This window comes from Podarcis liolepis (assembly GCF_965112155.1).
Source record: "Podarcis liolepis genome assembly, chromosome: Z".
Classification (NCBI taxonomy): Eukaryota; Metazoa; Chordata; class Lepidosauria; order Squamata; family Lacertidae; genus Podarcis; species Podarcis liolepis.
This window is the reverse complement of record NC_139570.1, coordinates 37,017,326-37,042,019: the sequence shown is the minus strand read 5'-3', so window position 1 is coordinate 37,042,019 and position 24,694 is coordinate 37,017,326. Positions and strand designations below refer to the sequence as shown.

The window sequence follows — 24,694 nt, the reverse complement described above, 5'->3', positions numbered from 1 at the left end:
TCTCTATTGCACAGATCTTTACATAGGAAATATATATATAATATAAATAAATATAATAATATTTATATAATATATAAATCAACCCTAACAAGGCATGGGACTGCTGGCTTATAGGGCCTATGGCCTGCCCATTTTGCCTGCGATATAGTTGAAAAAAAGTGCCCATCTGTCCATCCTCTAATGTCAGGTGCTGGGTTTGTGAAATTGTGATGCCAAATTTCAAAGCAAGCTCCTAATTCTTTCCCAAAGAAAAAATTGGGAGTACGTTATAAACATGCTCCTGGTTGCACCTGATTATACCTTTCTAGATGCTGTGTTTTGAATTTAATACCTTTCTCTCTCACCCTGCCCTGATTTATAGTGTACTCCCAATCTTGTTGCAGTTGCGGCAAGTAAATTTACAACAGCTAATATCATACAATGTCAAGTGGGCATCAAACTGGTCCATGGAGAGTGGCTATTCTGGATCCCTGTTTTAAGAAGTGCACAGAGAAAACTGTATGAATTCACAAAGTTAATGGACTGCTTATTCCCTCAGCCCTTCAAACTCTCTCTGGCTGCAATCCTCCACAAACCTATTCGCAGAAATCCTCCTGGGATACAAATGAGTTCACACACATATATTGTTGTGGCCTCTGGAAGTTGCTTGTATCAAGCACATGGAGCAAGCAGAATCAGACGAGTGTGATTTTTCAAAGTTGGATCGCTTCCACTTCATTTCAAAAACCAGTTAACCCCCGGACCCAAGAACAACAATTATATTTCAATTCTTCAGTAACAGTTCTTTCATTAAAACCTCCAGAGTCTGTAAGGCATGTACAAAAATTATCACCAAAAGTTCTCCCTGCTGAGCTTACCAGCCAAAAAAGAGGAAAGCATCTGAAAGTGGAAAGAAAGAAGAAGAGATAGCATAGCCTTTGGCTCAACTGGTGTGTAGCTCTACAGGGCTATTTTGTACAAGGTGATAGTCTATTTTGACTTGAAAAAATTTGAAGCACCAAGATGATTCTTCCCCCCTACACCTTTTATAGCTCACTTGATTTTAACACTAAACACTGGATGTAACACTCAGCAGAAGAGCTCAATGATTAAGAGACTCAAGTAGCCAGGGGAGTTTGACACAGACTGACAGGCTCCAGCTAAGCTTGCTGCGTAAGGATTTCGTCTGCACTTTGTCTTTCTGTTACTGAAATCATACCTAAGGGCAAAAAGGCAAGGGATACACAATAATACATCATGGCTCACTTATCAGGAAGGGCCCTGACAGCAAGTAGATAACCTTCCCAGTAAAGACTTAAAAGAAATAATGAGAGGAGAGCACCAATAATTTCTTACATGTCACTAATGCGCTATGAATTTTGAATGTTTCCTGGATACGAGAAAATAAAATCCCTAACTGAGGAATCATCATCCTTGGCAATGGCTGCCATGACCAAAAATGGGAAGAGCACCCTCTCTGGATTGTATTCAGTGATAGCCCTACTCTGAGTAGACACACTGAAATTAATAAACATGACTAACCTGAGGTCATTAATTTTAAAGAGTGTACTCTGAGTAAATATTGGTTGGATACAAACCTTTGGAATTGTGAGCACAATGACCAGCAGAGCAGAGCAAGCTTATAGACAGGGGAGGATGAAATAACCAGTTGGCTAGCAGCCATCCTCTCTCATCTAACCTTACTTCAGGTAAGGTTCTGCTTAGAGAAAGCATACTGAAATTAATGGACCTTATGTTAGTAATGCCCATCAATTTCAATGGGTCTGCTCTGAGTAAGATTAACATTGGATACAACTTTCACTTCGTTAAAATTATTATTACCCTACAATTCAACTGCAATCATTCAATTGAAGTCGGGGGTGTATGGGGTGTTAGGAGAGCGGTAGTACCTCTGGTAGGAGACACGTCATGCTCCTTCTGTGGTAGTTTGTCCACATTTAGCTGCCACCCAGTACTCAGCTCTCACCTGTGGCAGTCAGCGTACGACACCCCGGGAACGGCTTTGATTGGTCAGCTAAAGTAGGTGAGGGTAGCTGATGGGTCTCAAGGCGGTTTCTGCATGTGCTGTAGAGGGAAGTGAGGGGCACATGGGGCTCCTAGATCTAGGAGAAGGAAAGCTCTCATCCTAAACCTCTGCTGCCTTGCAGGATATCCTCAGGAGAAAGAAAAGGCTAAGGAGAAACCCCTACACAAATCCAGAGCGGAGTCCCTAATACAGTTGGATGGGACTTTGTATGCTTCCTTCTGGCAACTCCTGCAGACAAGCTGGTGCCAAGCATATTCCTCTGCTTTCCTTTGGACCACATCAGTGAGGCTGAGAGGGGGCACCTGTCCTCTGGGCAGCCCAGGACCTCCATACACACTGTCCAGGCTTGTGGCCTGGGGAGCTCACTTCGGTGCTGCCAACACAGCAGTTTGACTTCACCCCTGGAGGCACACTCCATTGTCTCTTGAGACAGATGGGTGCCAACAACTGAAGTCACCTCCCAGGTGATGTATGATATGAATAACCACCTGTAACTCATACCCTTAGTTCCCCTAGGGCAGAGGTTTACAACCTTTTTGATTCCATGGCTCCCTTGATCAACTTTCTGTGGTTCCCCTGAGCCTCAGAAGCCCACTTATGTCACCCGGCTGCAGAGCCAGCAGCCCCTCACCCCTTTGTGAACACCTTCCCTTGTGGAGAGTTCCCTCACCCTCCTCTCCTCTCCCTTTTCCTTGGGAGTCATCTGGGCAGCAGCTTCCACCACCGAGCAGCCGCCCCCGCCCCAAAGAGAGGTGTCTCCTTACGCTGCCCCACAGGAACCAGGGAAGAGGATTCCCCCACTCTTAGAAGCCCAACCAAGACTGCCCAAAGGTGAATGTGAGGCCAGCCCCTTATTCACCTTGGGAGGCAGCAGTGGCAGCAGTGGGCACTGCCAGGTCTGCATGTCGGAAAGGTTCCCCTTCAGTGCTGGACAATCAGCTCTCAGGCAGCCATTATACATAGCAAGGCCAGTGCAATGCCTGCCTGCTCAGCCTCCCACTTGTTTCTCCATTCCCAGCAGTGAGGGCTGGCAGACTGGCTGGCTGGGCTCCCTCACTGCTTGCTTGCTTGCTTGCTTGCTTGCTTGCTTGCTTGCTTGCTTGCTTGCTTACTCTGAGGCTGCCTCAGCTCCCGGCAACCAGCCCCCCCCCCCACCTCATGGGCAGTCCCAAAGGCACCATTTGCCTGGGGAGATTGCACACAGGGCTGCTGCACAAATAGCCACACAAGCCTTTGAAAGGCAGTGATGCAAGGGAGGGAGGGAAGGAAAGAGGGACAGAGTCCAGTGCTGCCTGTGGCACCTCTGGCCATCATACAAGGCACCCCAGGGTGCCATGGCACCCTGGTGGAAAACCACTGCCCTAAGGAACAATTGGGATACAAATGTAATTAATGAGTACCTATTTACAAAACATTCAACCTATCTGCTCAAACTTATTCCTATGCATTATCTCAAGTCCTATAACATCAGTATCTACATATAGGGAAGATTGGGAATGTACTGTCTGGTGCTGCCCTCCCCTTCTGGCTATACCTACATGTTGAGTACCATGTTCATTCAGGGCCTGATGTGGAAGAGTTCTATTTGGGCAATAAATGAATTACTAAACCCATATTTCATAATGTTCATATAAATACAAAAATACCTGCTACTGAAGTTTGATATAAGAAGCAGAAACAAATGCATATACTTATCAGTAGGAATATTATGGTCAGGGATGACAGGAGCTGCAGGTTCCCCATCCATGTAACAAATCTTTATTTAAGGAAAATCAAAATCTTAGTCCTCAAAGAACCCCAGTCTGCATAATTCCTGTCCACTTCACAACCGCCTGGGCAACATGTGTGAAAGTACATAGCAGAGCAGTTCCTACCCATTCTAGTCAGAGAATAATAAAGTTCAGTTCATATGCCACAGAAGCCTACACATACGTGAGATGAAAATGCTTGAGCTTTACCAACTCTGGGTTAATCTGTATTCTTCATATCTTTGCTTTTACAAGATATTGGGCTTTAAGATGTGCCTCACATTTCATTTAATATGCTTAACACCAGTTGCACAGAAGAGTGTTAGAAGTGCAACCACAAGAATCAGGGGACCTGGCACATGTTAAATCTGAAGGGCTATTGATCACTGCTGCTTCTCCAGTAGGAACATTACATTAACACTTTAAATAGCAAAGGCAAGGTGGAAGGTCAAACAATCCAGCACCACATAGTGTCTGCTTATCTTGGTTCAGTTAATTGTTTCAGACATTAGCTGCAACAATGGATAGGGCATAGCTCAGTGGCAATGCTTTGGATGCAGAAGGCCCCAGCCTCAATCTCCAGGTAGGTCAGGAAAAGTCTGCTGTCTTGCATCCTGGAGAGTCAACACCAGTCTAGCTGAGCAGTTCTTGTCACATACAAAATTATGCTCAGTCCCAACATCCTGTACCATCCTTCTCCAACCTAATGGCCTCCAGATGTTGTTGGACTACAGTTCCAATCAGTCCCAGCCAACATGGTCTGGATTATCTAATGTACAATTTTGAGGGGGGCGGGACACATTTCAGCTATACAGTGGTTCTCTTACCAATGGCATTATGCAGATTTCTGTGTAATTCCTCCCCCCCCCCCTTGAGGTTGTGTACGTGGGTAGTTGGGGTGGGAGTATTCTGCAGTTAAAACATTTTAAACTGCTACAAGTAATCTTCTAAGGAGGGCAATTAAAGAGAACATTCTCATGAAGTCATTGAACAGAATTTGCTTTGCCAAGCTTTTTGATTTAACCCACCCACAGGGTTCGCTGTAAACACACAAATGCCTGGAGAACACCCTGAAGTAAAATAAAATAGTAATAGAGTTATTTTTAATGTTGACAAAGGGAAGAACACAGCAATGTAATTCTCTCCCCTTCCTATCCTGTTGTAAGTATATTACAAATTCTCTTTTTGCATGAGTTAATTATTTATAACCACATTCCTCTATTTCAAAGCTGTATGAACTGCAAAAGGACTTTCCTTATAATAAAAGGCCTTGGAATTGGCTTTGACTCTGGCACTTGTTTTATTGCCATCACAAGATCTAGGAGCTCAATACTGCATTCCAGAAATTTTCATCCACCAGTGGAAGAGAGGAGGAGGAAACCTTATTGCAAAAATGGAGATTAATCTAAGGCCTGCTTCAGATTCAACAGCAGTATCCTGAGCATATGCTGGGACACTGGCAGTCCAACATCATTTATGCTAAAGTGCCATTTATGAAATACAGAACATTGTGGAACTCTGCATGGCTACAAAGATTTGCGGTCCTTTTTGCTGAGCTAACAGTATTGGACGCATCACAACAGCTGTGTGGAAAGTCACCATGTCAATGTGCCAGTACTCACTAACTGACCTGTGTCTGAGCAGGGTTGGGCCATGAGCTCTGTGGAACACAGAAAGCTCCCTTATACCAAACCAGACCACTGGTCTATCTAGTTCAGTATTGTCTAAACCATGCATGTCCAACTTTCAAGAGACTGCGATCTACTCCCACTATGAAAAAACTGGCAGTGATCTACCAAAGTTGTTGAGACAGAGTTTGAAAACCATCACTGAGACACCAGTCCAAAAGCTCTACACACCCAAGGGGGCTTCGGACAGCAGCTCCACCTTGGTGCTTCAAGACAAACCAGTTTAAAATGGGTTGAGTTTCCAAAACCATGTGATATGGCATGAAGGCAGGTAGGTCAAAAGGGAAAAGACATGTATTCCACTGAGGCATGCTGAAACCCTTGATCACACCTTAAATAATTATTTGGATCCCTGTCTGGCAGTGATACAATATGTAAAATATGTTTTATAAAATTGCCTCTTCATTTTGTCCACTTTGGCCAATTACTAGGCATGCATGCTCCAATATTTATTGCAAAGGGCCAGAATATCAAACTGTGCTCATTAGATAATTAGAAATCCCTAGTGTATCTTGAATGAAACAATTTATCTAGGTCCCTTTGATTAAATGACTAGGGATTTCCAAAGTGTTGCATAAATTGTGAGTGGCGGGGGGGGGGTGTCACCTCTTAACAACACAGCAACAAAATCTCAAGCTTTAAAATAAAATGTGTATCAAAGAACTGCTGTTTTACAACAGAATATTCTGGCACCTTGAACAGATTTATCAACCACCACAAAGTAACCAGCCTTTAAGCTACCGTTGAAGTACTGTTTCTGCTACAATGGACTAAAAGGATTACTACTCAGAATTTTGCTTGTTAACAATACAGCTGAAATTCTTGGGCTGCTGAAACTCATTAAGCACTACCTACTGCCCTAGATCTGTTCAACGGGCAGAGTATGTACAATAGATTAAAAATACACGGCCCAAAGTTAGAACACTTTACTAAAAATGGTTTCCAAATATCACACACGCCCCTGTGAAATATTCTATCCAGCTTCCAGCCAAGCATAGGGGAATTGTATCAGCATTTTCCTCACAGTCACACGCTATTGCATCTAAGACTTGAAGATCCTATTTCCTAGATTAATCTGTAGAATGAGATACCTAAACATCAACACCAAGCACTAATTCCTTTATTAAAAAATAAATTAAAAATCACAAGAAGTTTACACATTAGGGCTGCAAACAAAGAATAAAGTTGCTTTAGTGAAACAAAGAAAACTCCTCAAAGTTTAAGATAAAATTTAAGATGTACATCCTTACCCAATCACTAATGAAAGACATTTGCCTTAGTGGATGGCAAAATAAACAATAGCTTGTTATGAGAACAACCTTTGGGTTGTGCGCTTCCACCGCATATTCTCTCTCTCTCTCTTTAATTATTTGTGATTTTCAGTTATATACATTTCAACAGTTTTACAGTCATTTTAACATTTCAAAACTCGACTTACTTACTTCTCTTTCTGTGGTTCCTTAAATTTATATTTATATTTATCATTTCCTGCATATTCTAAATTAACTTATTCTTTTATTCATCTACTTTAATTTACTCTTATGAAACTGCAGGGTTTTTGTTGTTGTTGTTTTTACAATAATCCTGCCAATGTCTTAATCTGTTTATAGTTTATTTGTTGCTTCTTCCACCTTCTGAGCAATGAAATTTGTTGGACCTTATATTCTTGGCAGAGTTCCAACAGATATCGGAGTAGTAGAAGTCTCCCATGACTACTATAGCTTTCCTTTTTGAATGTTTGATAATCTGCTCTAGGAAGGCATAATCCACTTTGGAGGTGTATAGCAAAAACCCACAGTAAGGTCATGCTCCCCACCCTACCTACCATTTTTACCTATTTACTCTCAATCTGCCTTCCATGCTCCAGGTCATGGATCTCTTCACAAGTGTACACATCCTTAATATACTCACCCCTTCCTGTTTGGTTTATTCCTTATGAATAGGTTATAACCCTCAATTTCTACATTCTGGTCATGAGTGTCATCCCACCAGGTTTCAGTAATGCCTGTTAGATCAGATTTGCCATCCTGTATTAAAAGCTCTAATTCATCTTTGCTTCCAATACTCTACGCATTAGTATAAAGAAAAGTGAAACCATGAGTCAGTCTCTCCAGCTTCTTCCTTCTTGTAGTTTCCTGCCCTTAACAGGCGTCTGTAACACTGTCTTCGTTTCCTGTGCATCATTACCCCCAGTACCAGGTTTTCCCTTGTCATTTGTACTGTTGTCTCCCTCCCACTCAGAAGCTTTCATTTCTATTTCAGACTAACCCCAGTTCCTTGTGATGTCTGAAGGCAAACAAACTGCTGTTAGTCTTTACTATGGTTAGGTTGAACAAGTCAATTCCAAACCTTTGCTTGCTTCAATTAATCACAGTCACCTAATGGCTAGTAGAAGGAGGCAAGAAATGGGCTTTCTCCTCCACATGCTGCTAACATTGTGCTCTCCCTCCTTGGTAGCTGCCTCCTCTCTCTTCTTTCTTTCTTTCTTTCTTTCTTTCTTTCTTTCTTTCTTTCTTTCTTTCTTTCCTAGTCCAGTTGGCTTTCTTAGTCATACTGAGGTATCGTGGGCTAGGGTACAGAGATTTCTGCACTCTTAGGCGGAGATGGAGGCTGGCTTGCAGCAATGGCAGAAAATGACTCCCCCCCCCCTTAGTGGCCCCAGGTCCAGATGAATTCTGACATAAATAGCTGCTGGAGGAAAGACAGAATCTAATTTGATTCTGGATGTCTTGCATTCTGGAATGCCCCAGGCAAAATACTGCTAGGTTGGTATTATCTTGAAAGACTTTGTGCCTACTGTGTTGGCATCTGTGTCCCCATCCATTCCTATTTCTACCTTCCAATTTCTTTTCTTTGGATACAAGGGATTCTTTTTGTTTTATTATTCCTGACCCTACATTCTTTCTAAGCCCAGTTATTAGAGCACAATAACAAGGGAGTTTCAAGAGATGGTTTTATGATAAAACAGTCAGATAATCCCCAATGTCTACATAATAATTTCTTTAAAATTCACCCTTCTTTTAGGTCCCCTTATTTCTTTCCTTCCCTACATTCTTTGTTCAAGATCCCATTCTTACTCATTACATTTTTCTATTGGCATCTTTCTCCCTTTCCAATCCTGGCACACTCCTTTCACCTTCTCCTCTGGCACAATCCTCCCACCCATCAACCTCTCATTCCTCACCTTCTCTTTCCCCAACACATGCTTCTTTTTGTCTTTTCCCCTCCCCATTCTGTTATTTGCTACCCCAATCCTCCTTGCTCTAATTTTTAGTGCTTTCTACTTCCATTTTTATTCATGCCTTTTTTCCCAATAGATGGGCTCCATGAGATGGCCTCAATTTTAGCTAAAGTTTCCCAGGGCACAACTCTAAAGAGGAGAAAAGGAAGGAAAGTAACCATTAGCCAAGGCAGAACATCCAAAAGAAGACCATGCTAAATAGCTCTTAAAATAATTGCGAATTTTTTTAGTTTGGCACAGTGTATATTTGCACTCCTGGTTATGTGCACAAGTATGTAATCACTAGCATATCTATAGAAAATCTAAGGGGCAAATGCAATATGTGGCATTTCCAGAGCCATGAAGGCTTCAGCAAGGCAGAGACAGAATGGAAAAACTTCAGGGGTCTTCCTCAGCTGTTATCAGACTTGCTTTTATTATGTCTTTATTAAGCTCTTTTACAACTAATGCATTTACTATTCTCTACAATGCCTTCCTCTTCCTCTGTATTCTCTTTAACTCCTTCCTTTCTTAATCCCTTTCTTATTAATCCATCCATGCCTACTACTCCTTCATACTGCAATTTCCTTCTTGCTTCCTGCCAGGGGCTGTGTTAAGAGGGGACCTGAACTCAAGGAGTTGTATTCTACTAAGTTCCACTCAGAGCAGATCCACTCAAATTAATAGACTTTAGTTAGCCATCTGCTCTGTGTATGACTAGCATTGGATACAACCCCAGGGTCTTTTACACCAGGCCCAAGAACTCCTTGCCTTTCTTATTTATTTATTTTTTTAACTTAAAAAACCCCCAAACTATGTTACTTACAGGGCAGCTTCCCCTCTGAAAGTCTGCCTAATTTTGCATCCACATATATGTATGTATGCAAAATTGAATCATAGGCATGTTCCCTCAGTCCTTTAAGGGCCAGTAGAGCCTCCTGCTTTTAGCCATCTTCCCACACTTGATGCACGGCTAGCTTCTATTATTCTATGACAACTTCTTGCTCCATGTATTTGCTAATGCACTAGATTTGTGATTTAGGAACACTTGCCTTATTCTGAAACAGAGCCTTGATCTATCTAGCTTAGTACAGCTTACACCAGTCTTTCTCAACCGTGGGTCCCCAGATGATATTGGACTACAATGCCCACCATCCCTAGCTAGCCAGACCAGTGGTCAGGGATGATGGGAGTTATAGTCCAATATTGGAGATCCAAGGCTGAGAAGAGCTAATCTACTCTGACAAGTAGAGGCTCTCCAGGGTTTCAGGCAGAAAGTCTCTTCCAGCCCTACCTGAGATGTCACTGGGAATTGAACCAGGGGCCTTCTGCATACAAAGCATGTGCTCTGCCATTGAACTATGGTCCCTTCAAGAAATAAAAAACAGGTCTCATTTTCATGTATTGGAACTAATGTACTTTTCCTGCAGATTTCACCTCCAACCCCCCCCCCGGACAACAGTAAATGTTTATTTTACTAGAGATAATCATAAGCAACAGCAACTGTCACAGACTCCTCTCCCATCAATCTTGATTGATTAGGTATGGCTCTTTATATGAAAAAAACACCACTTTGTAAGAAATGTGTAGTGGTGCAATACGTGAATGGAAGTTAAAAATGAAATGTGAATATGGCTGAAGATCAGTATTATTCTGTAATAGGGAAAAGAAGATTAGAAGAATCTCTGGCACCAGATATATACCCACACACTGAGCTTTTTGTAAGGAGATTAATCACACCCTAAATAAAAAATAGTAAAAATCATCATCATCATCTTAAACTAGTAAAAGTCTCATACAGCAAAAGAAGGTTGGCTTGGTAGAATGTTAAAGCATTAAAGAGCCACAAGTGGGAAGACAGGTACACAATGGCTCTGCATAGTATTCTGCAGCTATGAAGCCCAAGGGATAAAAGTGGCAGTCTGGCTTCCTCTGAAGGCTGCAATTGGAATAAATTATGCAAACATGATGTGAATGGGTGTAATCTGTTCTTAAGCACTTCAGAAGAGCCTTGCTGGATCAGACAAAAGGTCCATCTAGGCCACCATGCTGCTCTCACAATAGCCAACCACATGCCAAGCCTGCAAGCAGGACCTGAGTGCAAGAGCACTCTCCCCACTTGCGATTCCAAGTACGGTAACTGGTATTCAGATGCATAATGTCTCTGGTACTGGAGGCAATATATGGTCATCCTCCATTAATTCATCCTCCATTAATATATCTAATCCCCTTTTAAAGCCATCCATGCTGGTGGCCATCGCTACCTCTTACTACATATACTTTATTATGCCAGGGGCCAGAAAGGAGGCTGGGGGAAAGTCAGCAATCATGAGAGCCAGTTGTACAGTGGAAAGTGTTGAGCTAGGGCAAGGCTGGGAAGCCCAAGCCACTCAAAATGTTGCTAGACTAAACTCATATTATCCCTCAACACACTGACTGGGGCTAATAGATAGTTACAGATTCCCCATTTCTGGACTTGGGAGAGCTTGATTCAGAGCTTGATTCATTTTTGTTACCTGTGGGCTGGCCCTGCTCAACTAAGCGAGCCTCAGAGCGTTTAGTGAGAGTAAAATGGCATGGGGAGATTGGAGAGAAGAGACAGAATTAAGTCTTGATCTCCTTCAAAAGAGGGCAGGATAAAAATGTGATAATAATGCACCATGGGTAGCAGGAATAAAAGAGGGAAGGGGGAGAGGTAGGGAAAGAGGTAGGTAGATGGATGTGAAGAATTTAAATAAGTCTTTGCCCTCCAAGTGGTTTTGAACACAACTTGCATCAGCCCCAGCCAGCGTGATCCTAGGAACCATGCCGAATGAAGATGGCCTGTATCTCTGGAGGCCACATTTTCAATCAGCTACACAGTAACATCTACATTAGAGGTAACCAGGGACTAAGATACTGCACTGACAAGTTCCATGCACTTACCTGTATAAATATGGAACATTCTTAAAGTTCTTATGTTTACTTTAGAATCAACTGAAGGACAGGTCAAAGGACAAAATTTAACAGGAGCAGCATTAAGGAATAACATTGCTACTGCAATGAAAAGCACCAAGTGGCACCCACAAGGAAGTGGCATGGCTGCCTTGTAGAATGGACATATTTTTGACCATGTATATTCTGTGTTATACTTCATTCTCACCTAACAGCTTTAACTCTCCTAATAGTTTTAAGCCAGTGGTTCCCAATTAGGAAAATACTGTGAACCCCGTTTTTCAAAAGCTAAGCCATGGAATTCCTACTTTTGAAAATGTTGATATCTCTGTGGTAGTTTTTGTTATGTGAATAGTGCCACCATACCCTCCAACATGTCCCAATGCAAAACTGGGGTACACCTCTTCCAGGCCATGCTCCCATATCAGTCACATGACCCATGTGAGAGCACAACCCTCAAAAACGTGATGTTCTGGACAGTTGGTGGGTATGTGCCATTTTGTTGTTGTTTAGTCGTTTAGTCGTGTCCGACTCTTCGTGACCCATGGACCAGAGCACACCAGGCACTCCTGTCTTCCACTGCCTCCCGCAGTTTGGTCAGACTCATAGGACATGTGCCATAGGACAACTAATTTGTGACCACTGTTTTAAACTATAAAATTAGGTGCATTTATTTGCATTATTTTATACTGTGCTGTGTGGACTGCTTGTTTTATGCTGTACAGTGGAACCTCAGGTTGCAAACGTGATCCGTGTGGGAGGCACATTCGTAACCCACAGTGTTTGCAACCCACAGCACCACGTCTGTGCACACGCAGGTTGCAATTTGGCGTTTCTGCGCATGTGCAAAGCATGATTTAGTGTTTCTGCACTTGTGCGAGTGCTGAAACCCAGAAGTAATCCGTTTTGATACTTTTAGGTTCGGCGCGGTGCGCAACCCGAAAACGCATAACCTGAAGCATCTGTAACCCGAGGTACCACTGTATTTATTTCTTGACATTTAAGATGATTTGCCATTTTCGTCTCCTTTTTAAGTATTACTGCTCGTGTGATATGTTGTTGTGCTCGCTTCGGCAGCACATATACTAAAAAATATAGTAAATTGCTCTGGGGCCAGCCTTTTGAAAAAGTGTCATGCAAACAGTTGATAATGCTCTACTATCAACTACTCTATGGGAAGGAATCCATAAGATGCTAGCAAGCAGTGAACACATCAGGCACCTCATCCTGTTCCGCAGAACTGTCCTCTCCTCTGCAGGCTGGTATTTCATTTTAAGTGTCTTTTACTTTGTCCCTTGCCTGCTTGGACCTTGAGATCACCTTCAAAGACTCTTCCCCAGAGTCACCACCAAGTGAAGCGCAATGGATGAGTAACTGTTTATCAGGATCAGCCTCTTAAGACTATTCTGAAATAAATAGTAATTTATTTTAGTGGTGAGGGCTTATGGCTTTTCTTTAAAGTGTTTTGTTTTTTTAAGTGAATGCTATGGCTTTGCATTAATAAGTGATAATGAAAATCAATTGCTTGATGCTGAACACAACTCCTGAGAAATTCAGATTAAGCCAGGCTCTGCAAATTGTTTTTTCTCTCCTTTGTAATGAAATTACGCCACCTAGTAAGTAGCTGGTAACAAGAGAGGAGGACTATAAGACTTTTAAGAACGGAAACGGGACTCAAGAAATCCAAACTGCTGCTTAGAGTCACACAAGGGGCTCAGGTGAACCTAGCAGAACTTGCTGTCTCAGTTTATTTTCAAATACCAGACGACACATCGGCCTCTCTTGATTTCAAATGCAGTTTGTCATATTCCATGGGGAGATGCAATTTGAGATCCAATGAGTATAATTTTGTTTGTTTGTTTGTTTGTTTGTATGTTGCTCACATAACTTGTTTCATGGTTCTTTGGCATCTGGCTGAAGTGAAAAGGCTATTATTTGCATAGATGCTAACACAGTTCCATTGTCTATTTATTCATTTAAAAGTAATTTTTGCCTAGAAGGGCATTTTCTCTCTGTGTCCACACACCCCAAATGTACAAGTTAAACCAGGCTGCCAACTTTTTTGGACCAGTGGGCACATTTCAAATTTTGATGAAGTGCTGGGGGTGCCATCATCAGATAGCTGCTATGGGGTGTGTGGGAGTATGACATATAACAAATTGAGAGAGAAAGCCACCGCCAACAACCTTATGCTTACCATGGCAAGTCAGCTATGACCTGATGGCCCTGGCTGAGACCACACATGCAGACATGTGCACACATGCACTTACACACTGACGGTGTTGCTGTCTAGCAACAATAGGAAGCATTCATAGACTCATAGAGGTGGAATGGACCTCAAGGGTCATCAAGTTCAACCCTCTGCAGTGCAGGAATCTCAACTAGAACATCCAAGACAGATGGCCATTCACCTCTGCTTAAAAACCTGTAATGAAGGTACCATTTAAAAAACGCAAGGTTTTCAAACTCATTCTCATTTCACACAAATCACATAGAAGCCGTCTGCACATTCTGCCCCATAACTTTCTTTCTAGGAGGGCTAGAGACATTTTTTTTAATGAGAGCTCAAGGTGTGGGGCACCTGCTCAGGAGTACTAGTGAAAACATTTACAGATGCTATGGTTCCTGTGGGTGTTGGGCTGGCAACGCTGAGTTAAACATTACAATGGGCCGTCCCATTCTGCCACTTTCATCTTTAAGTAATGTGTTGCAGTTTACCAATTATATGACTATGCAGAGAGTAAACACATTTTTTTTTAAAAAAAGTAGGTAACAAGCTTGTGGCATAGGCAGCAGGACTTTGCTTTACTGTTAGTTCTAAGCAAGGTCTCTGCCTTTCTCTTCAGAGCTCTGATCTCAACAGAATGAGTAGCTAGATCGCTCCAAGGAATGAACACACAATGTAGTTTGTCTTAGAGCAGCACTCCCAAATACTCTGGGTGTGGCTTGAAATATGCTGACCAAAATTATGTAAAAGATTTCAGAGAGGGTTATTCCATATCAAGTGATCCATATTTTTTACCTCATGCCACCCAATTTTCTTAATATTTTGTACACTTGTTGAATGATCAAAACTAAGTTTATATCTAAAATTTATTTTTTTAATCTCATCCTGGTTTTGGCCTTGCTGGACTACACAAAAACCTTACAGTGGTTCTCAACCTGTGGGTCCCCAGATGTTGTTGGACTACAACTCCCATTATTCCTGAGCTCTGGCCTTGCTAGCTAGGGGTGATGGGAGTTGTAGTTCAACAACATCTGGGAAAGCTCAGCCAATAACTGAAATATTTCAAAATGAAAAATACTAATCTTCAGAATTCAGACCTTCATGGGCTTTAATATGATATGTCACATGATGGGCTTACTTTAAATTTTAAAGTTACAAAATTTTAAATTTTAAAAAGTGATTAAAAATAATAATATGATTTAAAATTTCTGATTTGTTATTATTATTTAATATTTCCAAGACCTACCTGAAAAATTTCATCTTGGAATCTGAATGAGATCACATTCAAAAATGGGATGAGAAAAAAAAAACCTTTAGTTTTTATCATTCAACAAATCTACAAAATATTAAGAAAACTGGATGACACGAGGCAAAAAATATGGATCACTTGATATGAAATGACCCAGATGCCCATTCCCTTCAGTGATTGCAAGTAGCAAATGCCTTAATTTCATGGAACAGTGGTGGTGTTACTGCTGATACAGTCTTCTTCCCCCACCCCCTTTTTTTAAAAAAAAGAAAACCTGAAAAGAAACAATCACTTGTGGTTGAAATCCACACTCAATACACCAGGCTCATCACTATCCTTCTCTCAAATTCTAGACAACTTCCTTCTTGATAGCTGCAGAAGAAAATACAGCCAAAAAAGCCACAATGTATTCTGAACCTTGCAGCTTGCCGGGCAAGGTTAAAGCAATCTACAAAAAAACTGCTGATTGGCAACTGAAGTGCATTTCACAATCTCTGCAGAACAAAACAAAACAACATTCCACACAAGGCCAGATGAACAGGAGTTAAGTGTAGATATTCATTTCTAGTATTACTAGAAGAAAAGGAATTAAGTTTGCTCTTTGTTGAGAAGTAATTCTCATTGGGGGTCAAATTCTGAATAGGGAAAGGGCCGATATGAGTCAAAATACTGAAAGGTCTCTTTAAACTTTTCTTCCCCACTGTGAGAACATTAGCCAATCAGCTTTGATACTGATGTAATGCAAGAGTTCTTACTTTACATCTATTTATACTCCTGTTTGCAGGTTCTCTGACTTCAACGTAACAGCAACCAACTGAAAACTCAGACTGAGCCACTGCTCTTGTTCCCCATAGGGAACACGAGGGAAGGTGAGAGTGTTACCAACAATTCACCTGCATTATTGATTATGACAGGCATATAAATGGGGATTATATTCACACACACACTCACGCGCACGCGCACGCACACACACACACACACACACACACATATATATATTATGTGCATACTGTGGGAGGATAGATAAACAGAAGCATTGGAGAGCCAGACTTGGTCTCTAGGATACCAGTTTCCAATCCTGGTTTTTACACCATTTATACTGTTCTCATTACTTTGGCTGCAGACACACCATACATTGAAAGTGCATGGCTTGGCGTATGGTGTGCATGGATCCTTTGTCATGACACTCTACGTTAACATAAGGGCCTGAAAAGGCAAATATCATACTGTTAAACCAGTATCAGTGCTAGGGAAGCGCATTCATTTCATGACTAATGGAAAACTGAATTGAGCAGGAATTATTTGATCAAATTTGCATCCTTCCTGAAATGAATGTACAAAGGAACATTCCTATTACAGTGGTACCTTGGGTTACAGATGCTTCAGATTACAGACGCTTCAGGTTACAGACTCCGCTAACCCAGAAATAGTACCTCGGGTTAAGAACTTTGCTTCAGGATGAGAACAGAAATTGGGCGGCGGCGGCAGCAGGAGGCCCCACTAGCTAAAGTGGTGCTTCAGGTTAAGAACAGTTTCAGGTTAAGAATGGACCTCCAGAACAAATTAAGTTCTTAACCCGAGGTACCACTATAGATATATTTGGAGGAGGATCAGAAGAAGGCAATCAAAATAACAGAGAGAAAGGTGCAACTCCCCCTCTGCATTTGGAGGCAGTTAATACTTCTGAATACTAGTTGCTGGAAACTGCAGGAGGGGACAGTGGTCTTGTGCTCAGATCCTACTTGTGAGTGCACCACAGGCATCTGGTTGGCCAAAGTGAGAAAAGAATGTTGGACTAGATGGGGCACTGGCCCAATCCAGCAGGGCTCTTCTGCTCTTTATTTATTGCCACTTCTGGCCACTATTATCCCCCAGAGAGTCCAAACACAGCACTGTTGTGGAACACCTGGTGAGAAAGTGTCAGGGATTGCCTGAAACCAGTGATCAAACTAGAATATATCACTGAGATTATCTGCAGGAGTGTCTATAGTCATTCTCCAAACTGGTGAGACACATTTGACAACAAGAAACGTAGCCTTTAGCTTCATGTGCCCAGTCCTGTGGAACACCCTACCAATGGAGATTCAGCAGGTGCCTTCTGTGCCAATTTTTAAAAACCTGATGGGAAAAATTCTATTCTGCTAGGCCTATGTAGGCAATTAAGAGTCTCTCACCCACAATAGTCTATTGGTGTTGTTTTAAATTCTTTTTGCTTTTAACTTGTTTTTAACTTTTAATGATTTATTGTATAATTTTATGTTTTTATGTTGTAAACCACTTTGAAATATATTAATGATACAACAGTATATAAATATTTTTATAAACAAGCAAATAAATAAGAATAGGAGCTCTCACATTTTTTATGGCAGCTGCCTCCTCCCTTCTCCCCAACCTCAGAATGGTAGCTGTTGAGTTCTGCTCCTCTGCTGATATAGGCAGTTGCAACAAAACATTTTTTTAAAAGAAAAAGAGGCAAAAACTTGAATAATGAGTCTTGGATACAGTCTGAAGGTGCATGAGGCCACCACTTTGCTGAAGCTATGCAGGTCAGAGTCTGGTCAGTGCCAGAATGGGTGACTGCTTGGGAACCATGTGTATGCTACCTTGGGCTCTATGATTGAAGAAAGGTGGACTATAAATATAAGAAGATAAAATAATATTGAAACAAGCAAAAAAAAAAATGATAAGCAATGAAGGGAACACAAAATGAACGAGATTTCAACAAAGGAAATCTGAGACTAGCAAAATGCAATCTGGGAAGAAAAAGATGTATTGCACATTCCTAACAACGACATCACAAGACTGAATGCAGAAAAAGACACACTTCCAGCTTGTATTTCTTTTCTGGAGCAGAGCCAGTTGCTAATTCATTACCTTGAAAAAGTAATACTAAAGGAGTCGTGTGATAAACTAGCAAGAGTGAGGATATTGGGGATGTCTCTTGTATTGAAAGTTATTGGAAAATGATCTCTTCCTTATTAATGCAATTCCCATCATGTACAAAAAGGTATTTCTATGTTTGAGAATGCACACAGTATTTTAATCTTTAATTATATTAACTCTTCTAGGGAGAAGCACAAACCCAGGTCTCTGGATTATTTCTTTATTGCATATCATCTCTATGGTATTTAATGAATATTGTTACTTAATGCAGCATTTGCCAGTAAGGGGGAAAGAGCAAAATTTGCGTAATACTAAGGAAATTTGAAGCAGCTGAAATTATTGCTACGTACATTTCACCTCACTCACTCTCTTGAAAAGTTTTAATAGCAACCTTTGGTTTGCTTAGTATTAATTGACTACCTTCTTGTTGCACAGCAAATCTTACTGCACTGTCCACTTCTATACATAAGACTACAAAGATTCTCCACTTTGCTTTAAGACAGAGGTTTTCAATCTTTCTGCGTCCACAGCTGCCTTGACCAACTACATTCTTTCTGTAGTTCCCCCTCGCCCTGTCTGCAAGCAGTGTAGCCCCCTCCAAAGCAAGGGCAAGGAACCAGAGTTCCTGTCAGACGTGCTTTGCAGATGACCATAGGCCTCGCTTTCTCCATGCGTGGCCACTTTTATTAATCTAATCTACACAATCTAATTTATCTATTCAGAGGAAGGAGGAAAAGAAGGAGGGATGGAAGCAGGTGCTGCCCATGGCTTCTCCCACCATCATTCATGTCACTCCAGGGCACCAAGGCCCATCAGTTTAAAACCACTATCCTATGAGGATGGGAAGGAAGTGACTCCTGAGATGTGGAAAAAGAAAAAAAAAAGGAGATGAGGGTTGATGTATAAAGGCAGAAGTGCTTACAACAAACCCAACAGTGGAAATACAGCCTCAGGAGTGCTGCAAATCCAGTCTTTGCAAAGCTCCAAGGAAGCAGAGGTCCCTCAAGTGTAACTAGTGGGGTGGGACAGCTGAAATTAATGCCAAAAAATTTAACATCTGGCAGCCAATGTGGTAGCTCATTTACCAGAAGTAATGTACAGTATTTAGCATTAACTCAATCTGGTATGCTGGCTGAGACCCTACTTGCCTGCAGACTGTCTCGCCAGAGTGGTGCATGCTCTGGTTATCTCCCGTTTGGACTACTGCAACATGCTCTTCGTGGGGCTACCTTTGAAGGAGACTCAGAAACAAAGACTAATCCAGAATGCAGCAGCTAGACAGGTGACTGGGAGCGACCACTGGGATCATATACCGCTGGTCCTAAAGGTTCTTCACTGGCTCCCAGTATGTTTCTGAGCACAATTCAAAGTGTTGGTGCTGACCTTTAAAGCCCCAAGTGGCCTTGGCCTAGAATACCTGAAGGAGCGTCTCCGCCCCCATCATTCAGCCCGGACACTGAGGTCCAGCGTCGAGGGCCTCCTGGTGGTTCCCTCACCGCTAGAAGTGAAGTTACAGGGAACAAGGCACCCTCCCTGTGGCACCCTCCCTGTGGAACACCCTCCCTTCAGATGTCAAGGAGATGAAGAACTGCACAACTTATAGAAGACATCTGAAGGCAGCCCTGTGCAGTGGTACCTCGGTTCTCGAACGAAATTTGTTCCGGAAGCTAGTTTGGCTTCTGGAACGTTAAAAAACCAAGGAAACTGCCAGGGAGATAACGTCCATCTGAGCCCCCAAGCCGGAGTTCTGGACGTCCATCGGCCTCCCGTAGTCACGCAGATCCAACAGTTAGGGGCACAAAGCCTTTGGAAATTCCTAGCCACATTCCTAGACTGGTGCACCCTCTTTCAGCAGAAAGCACAGTCAAAAGCTTGCACCGCAGAAGAGCAGAAAAGCATATTTACAGACTTTATTTAGAACATGAACAGAACAAAAGAAAACACGTCCATTCTCAGTCAGCGTCTCTGACCATCTGAGAAAACGAAAGGAATCAGCAAACATAAACATCCTGTGAATAGGACATGCGCAGACTCTGTAACTCTCAAAGCCTGCTCCCTTTTAAGGTGGAACGGAAATATCCTAACAGAACTGCACAACTTATAGAAGACATCTGAAGGCAGCCCTGTGCAGTGGTACCTCGGTTCTCGAACGAAATTTGTTCCGGAAGCTAGTTTGGCTTCTGGAACGTTAAAAAACCAAGGCACGGCTTCCCATTTGTTGCAAGAGCTTCTTGCAGTCAGCAGTAGCTGCACTGCATGTTCAAGTTCCGAAAAACGTTCAAAAACAGAAGCATTTCCTTCCGGGTCTTTGGCATTCAAGAAACAAAATGTACGACAACGGAGGCATTCGGGAACTGAGGTTCCACTGTATTGGGAAGTTTTTAATGTTTGGCGTTTGATTATGTTTTTATACTGTATGTGTTGGAAGCCACCTAGAATGGTTGGGACAACAGAGTCAGATGGGTGGGATATAAATAATAAAATTGTGGTTATGATTATGTCACAGCTTGAGCAGGCACACACCTTTCTCCATGTATTGTTCACACAGTACATTTGTTACTGTGGCTGATACTTCTTGCACTCAATTATATGTAACACTCAGGCCCAGATAAGACAGTTTATCTATATATATATTTTCTTTAGTGACAGTGTTAATCATGAGACCTATATACAGGGGGAGGGGTGTTTCTCCTTCTGAAATGTACACTCGGAGCATTTTCTTTTCTTTCATGCTTGATGCCGTTAAATCAAATAAGGGAGGGAATGAAGGTTTCATGGTCATATTTGCAGCAGTGGACCAGGAGACCTTTGGTCTACAAATTCTATGATTCTATGGTTTTTTGTGTGGTGGTAATCTTGATTATGGGGATGCGGGTGGCACTGTGGGTTAAACCACAGAGCCTAGGACTTGCCGATCAGAAGGTCAGCGGTTCGAATCCCCGTGATGGGGTGAGCTCCCTGCTCCTGCCAACCTAGCAGTTCAAAAGCACCCTAAAAAAGTGCAAGTAGATAAATAGGTACTGCTCCGGCGGGAAGGTAAACGCTGTTTCCGTGCGCTGATCTGGTTCGCCAGAAGCAGCTTAGTCATGCTGGCCACATGACCCGGAAGCTGTACGCCGGCTCCCATGGCCAGTAAAGCGAGATGAGCGCCGCAACCCCAGAGTCAGCCACGACTGGACCTAATGGTCAGGGGTCCCTTTACATTTTACCTTAATCTTGATATATATTGTGCTCTAGGAGGTTTAGTTTTGTCAGAATCCAGTATACACTTCCACAGTTAATGCTAAATACATTACTTCTGGTAAATGAGCCACCACAGCTGCTAGAAGGCTGTGAAAATTTGTGTCCCAGGCTTTTTAGATTTGTCTTCCCATGTACTATCTGAAACCAAAGCGGCACATTGGTTGGCAGATGTGACCCCCCCCCCAGCAGAGCCCTCACCTCCTGCTTGCACGAGCTGGAGATGGGCGGGGGCTCCTTTAATCCACTCCATTCAGGGGGACACAGCTGCTTGCTCCTCAAGAGAGACATTGGGGCCCCCTCAGCTGGGAGGCGGGAGCCGTCCTGCCCCCCAGCTGAGCAGCGCAAACAAGCGTTGTTTGTCCCTGCCTGCGAAGTGCTGCGGTGAAAGTGCCTCAGCTCCCATGGGCAGAGCTGTGGCAGTTTCACCCTGCGCCTCATGGGCTTGGGCCAATGCAGTTTGTTTCAACATTGTGTTGTACTGTCAGATCGCAATGTTTGTCTGGTGATATATTGTGATGTTGAAATCCTAACATTGTCCAGCCCCTTATTGGAGCAGTGTGCTCCTCCCCATCAGCCTGTTTTAGTTTTTGCTGCCATGCTTCGGCTTAAGCCAGCTAACTTGCGCAACAGCCAGATGGTGGATATGTCAGTCACCAAACCTGGTGACAAGACATGGCTGTTTGGTTGCAAGTGGACTAAGGCCAGTCGCAAAACACGGCTGGCGAATGGGGAATGTAGAACACTGGATGTACCTTGTAATACTAACAGGAACTAAGGGCAATGTCAAAATTTAAGCAGCATGGGGGAAAGCCACATGATAAAAAGTTTCCGTCCTCCCTCCTTTCCCCAAAATGTGTTTAGGCCCCTGCAGTAAATCAAGTTGGCAACTAGAGAACCCTGAGCAACTGAAAAATCTGTTTTCTCAAAGAAGGATGGTCCAAAGGGATAAGAAGTGCTCCCCCATTTTTAAGCAATTATTTAATTTTAGTGGTTCTTCCATTTTTCTTGACAGTCTAATAAAGAATAATGAGCCAACTGGAGAGAAAGAAAAACCACTAACAAAATTATGTGACCCGCTGAGCCTACTCTGCAGCCAGGACTCCAGGAAAAGTCCCACTAATGGCAATCTCTCAGCAACCAAGTGTTTGAAGCTAAAGGGAAGCCAGACAACAATAATAAGTTGCTTCCATAACTCTCTCCCATCATATTCACTTTTAACCTATCCTGGCATTTCTACCTATACCTGATAGCAAACTGGAGCTTTTGAAACATCTCAGAAGGTCAAGACAATGGAACAAAGTCTCCACTCAAGGTTAACAGCTTCAATATGGCTTTGAAGTATGCACAACACAATGCTAGGAAGGGCTCATAAAGCCAATTTCACAAGGGGGGGGGGTTTAACTTTCTGGCACATCATGTTGCCTTAATCAATAATGCTGGGTGAAGTGTCATTTTTAACAACTACAATTCTCAAAGCAAGACTAGTGCAGGTTGTGTAAAAGAGGTTTCCTAAGGCCCATATGGTTCATTTAAAAAATGGTGGAGGGTAAGGCTTTTGCAATGGCTAGCAGTCATAATGACTATGTTACCTCCAATATGAGAAGTGATATGCCACTGAATACTAGTGACTGGGAAGCAGGCGAGGACTATTGCACTTGTGACCTGCTTGTAGACTTCCCAGATGCATTTAGCTGGTCACTGTGAGAACAGGATGTTGGACAAGAAGGGTCTTTGGCCTGATCCAACAGGGCACTGAAGGCTAACTCTCCTATGGAAATCTACTGCTCCCATTTTACAAAAAGAAAAATAACTCTTTATCATGCATAATATATTTACCACATGACTATTATCCAATACTATTGTTACTATGCATACCTATCCAGTCAATACTACCCTCCATATCATGTGAAATCATCAATCCTTGCATATAAGGCCCTCTGTCCCAAGTATCACATCCATAACTTGAGGATGCACCACAATCTCACCTTTTCCAAGCCTCTGGCTGATAAGTTAATTGCCCTCTTATCCATGCCCATAGCATAACTGATCTTCCTGGCAGCTGGTATTTTTTATTTCTCTTTCCCCTTTGCATATGCCAATTCAGTTTTAGTCTGGAGTTATGGTGCAATGGTCTTCGCACAAACTCTCTATATGGTATTTCCATGTATTTCCTTTAATACTTTAATACATAAAAAGATAGTGGACTATACTACTGTCTAGAAAACCAGCCTTTAACAGACTTGGAACTAGGCAGTTTTGCCAAGGATGATGTGGCATGAAATGTGATGGGAATCTTGGATTCTTCTTTCAGATCAAGAGATCAGAACCACCCACTCAAGTAAAAGAGTAAACAGCTGCCAGAAAAGCCATATACAAATGGCTTTCCCACATAATTTTGTTCTTGGGCTGCAGAAAAATCCCTTTGACCTGAACTATACGAACAGATATGATATCATGCCAAGTGCCATTTCTAAATCATTTTTCCTTTGGAACAAATTAAAATAGATTAAGACACTGTAAATGAATCATAGAATTGCAGCACTGGAAGAGACCCTGAGCGTCATCTAATTCAACCTGTTTGTGTAGTATCATATAATCATAGAACTACAGAGTTGGAAGGGACCCCAAGGGTCATCTAGTCCCCTGCAATGCAGGACTAACTAAAGATCCCATAACAGATGACAGTTAAACCTCTGCTTAAAAACCTCCAAGGATGTAGAGTCCACAATCCCCTGAAGTAGTTCTTTCCACTGTTGAAAAGCGCTTACTGACAAAAAGTTATTACTGATGGAATCCCCTTTCTTTCTTTCTTTTTAAATGATATTTATTAAAAGTTTAAAGATTACAGAAAAAAGAAAAAAGGAAAACAATAAAAAATGTAACAGAATATACATTACAATACATAAAAAGAAAAAACATAAAAAATACAATACAGCAAAAAGAAACAAAGACACTAAAACACCCATCCAATATTCCATATCTTTACCTTTCATTTACTTGTTTCATCGACCTCCTCACACCTCCCTTCTTTGTATTCTAGTTCAATTAGCTATTTCAGCAAATTCTTTCCATCTTTCTCAATTTTTGTTCTATGATTTATCTTAACGGTCTAACCTTAATTTTTTCCATTTTGGCCAATTATCAATCAGTTTTTACTTAATTCTTTATTACATTTCTGCTAAAGCCATGTAGCTTCATTCCAGCATCCTTCTAACATTCATTAATTTTGCAATATTTCTGTAAATATACTTTATTTTTTTCCCAATCTTCTTCCACCGACTCTTCTCCCTGGTCTCGGATTCTGCCAGTCATTTTTGCCACTTCCATGTAGTCCATCAACTTCATCTGCCATTCTTCCCTGGTGGGTAGATCTTGTGTCTTCCAATACCTTGCGATAAGTATTCTTGCTGCTGTTGTGGCATACATAAAGAAAGTTCTATCTTTCCTTGGCACCAATTGGCCGACCATGCCCAGGA

The 24,694-nt window shown here is 42.0% G+C and overlaps 1 protein-coding gene across 5 annotated transcripts in view; it reads right to left on the bottom strand.

The window, feature by feature from the left end:
• Positions 1 to 24,694, bottom strand: part of MED27 (mediator complex subunit 27) — a 180,949-nt gene that overhangs the window by 83,207 nt on the left and 73,048 nt on the right. The window lies entirely within an intron of this gene.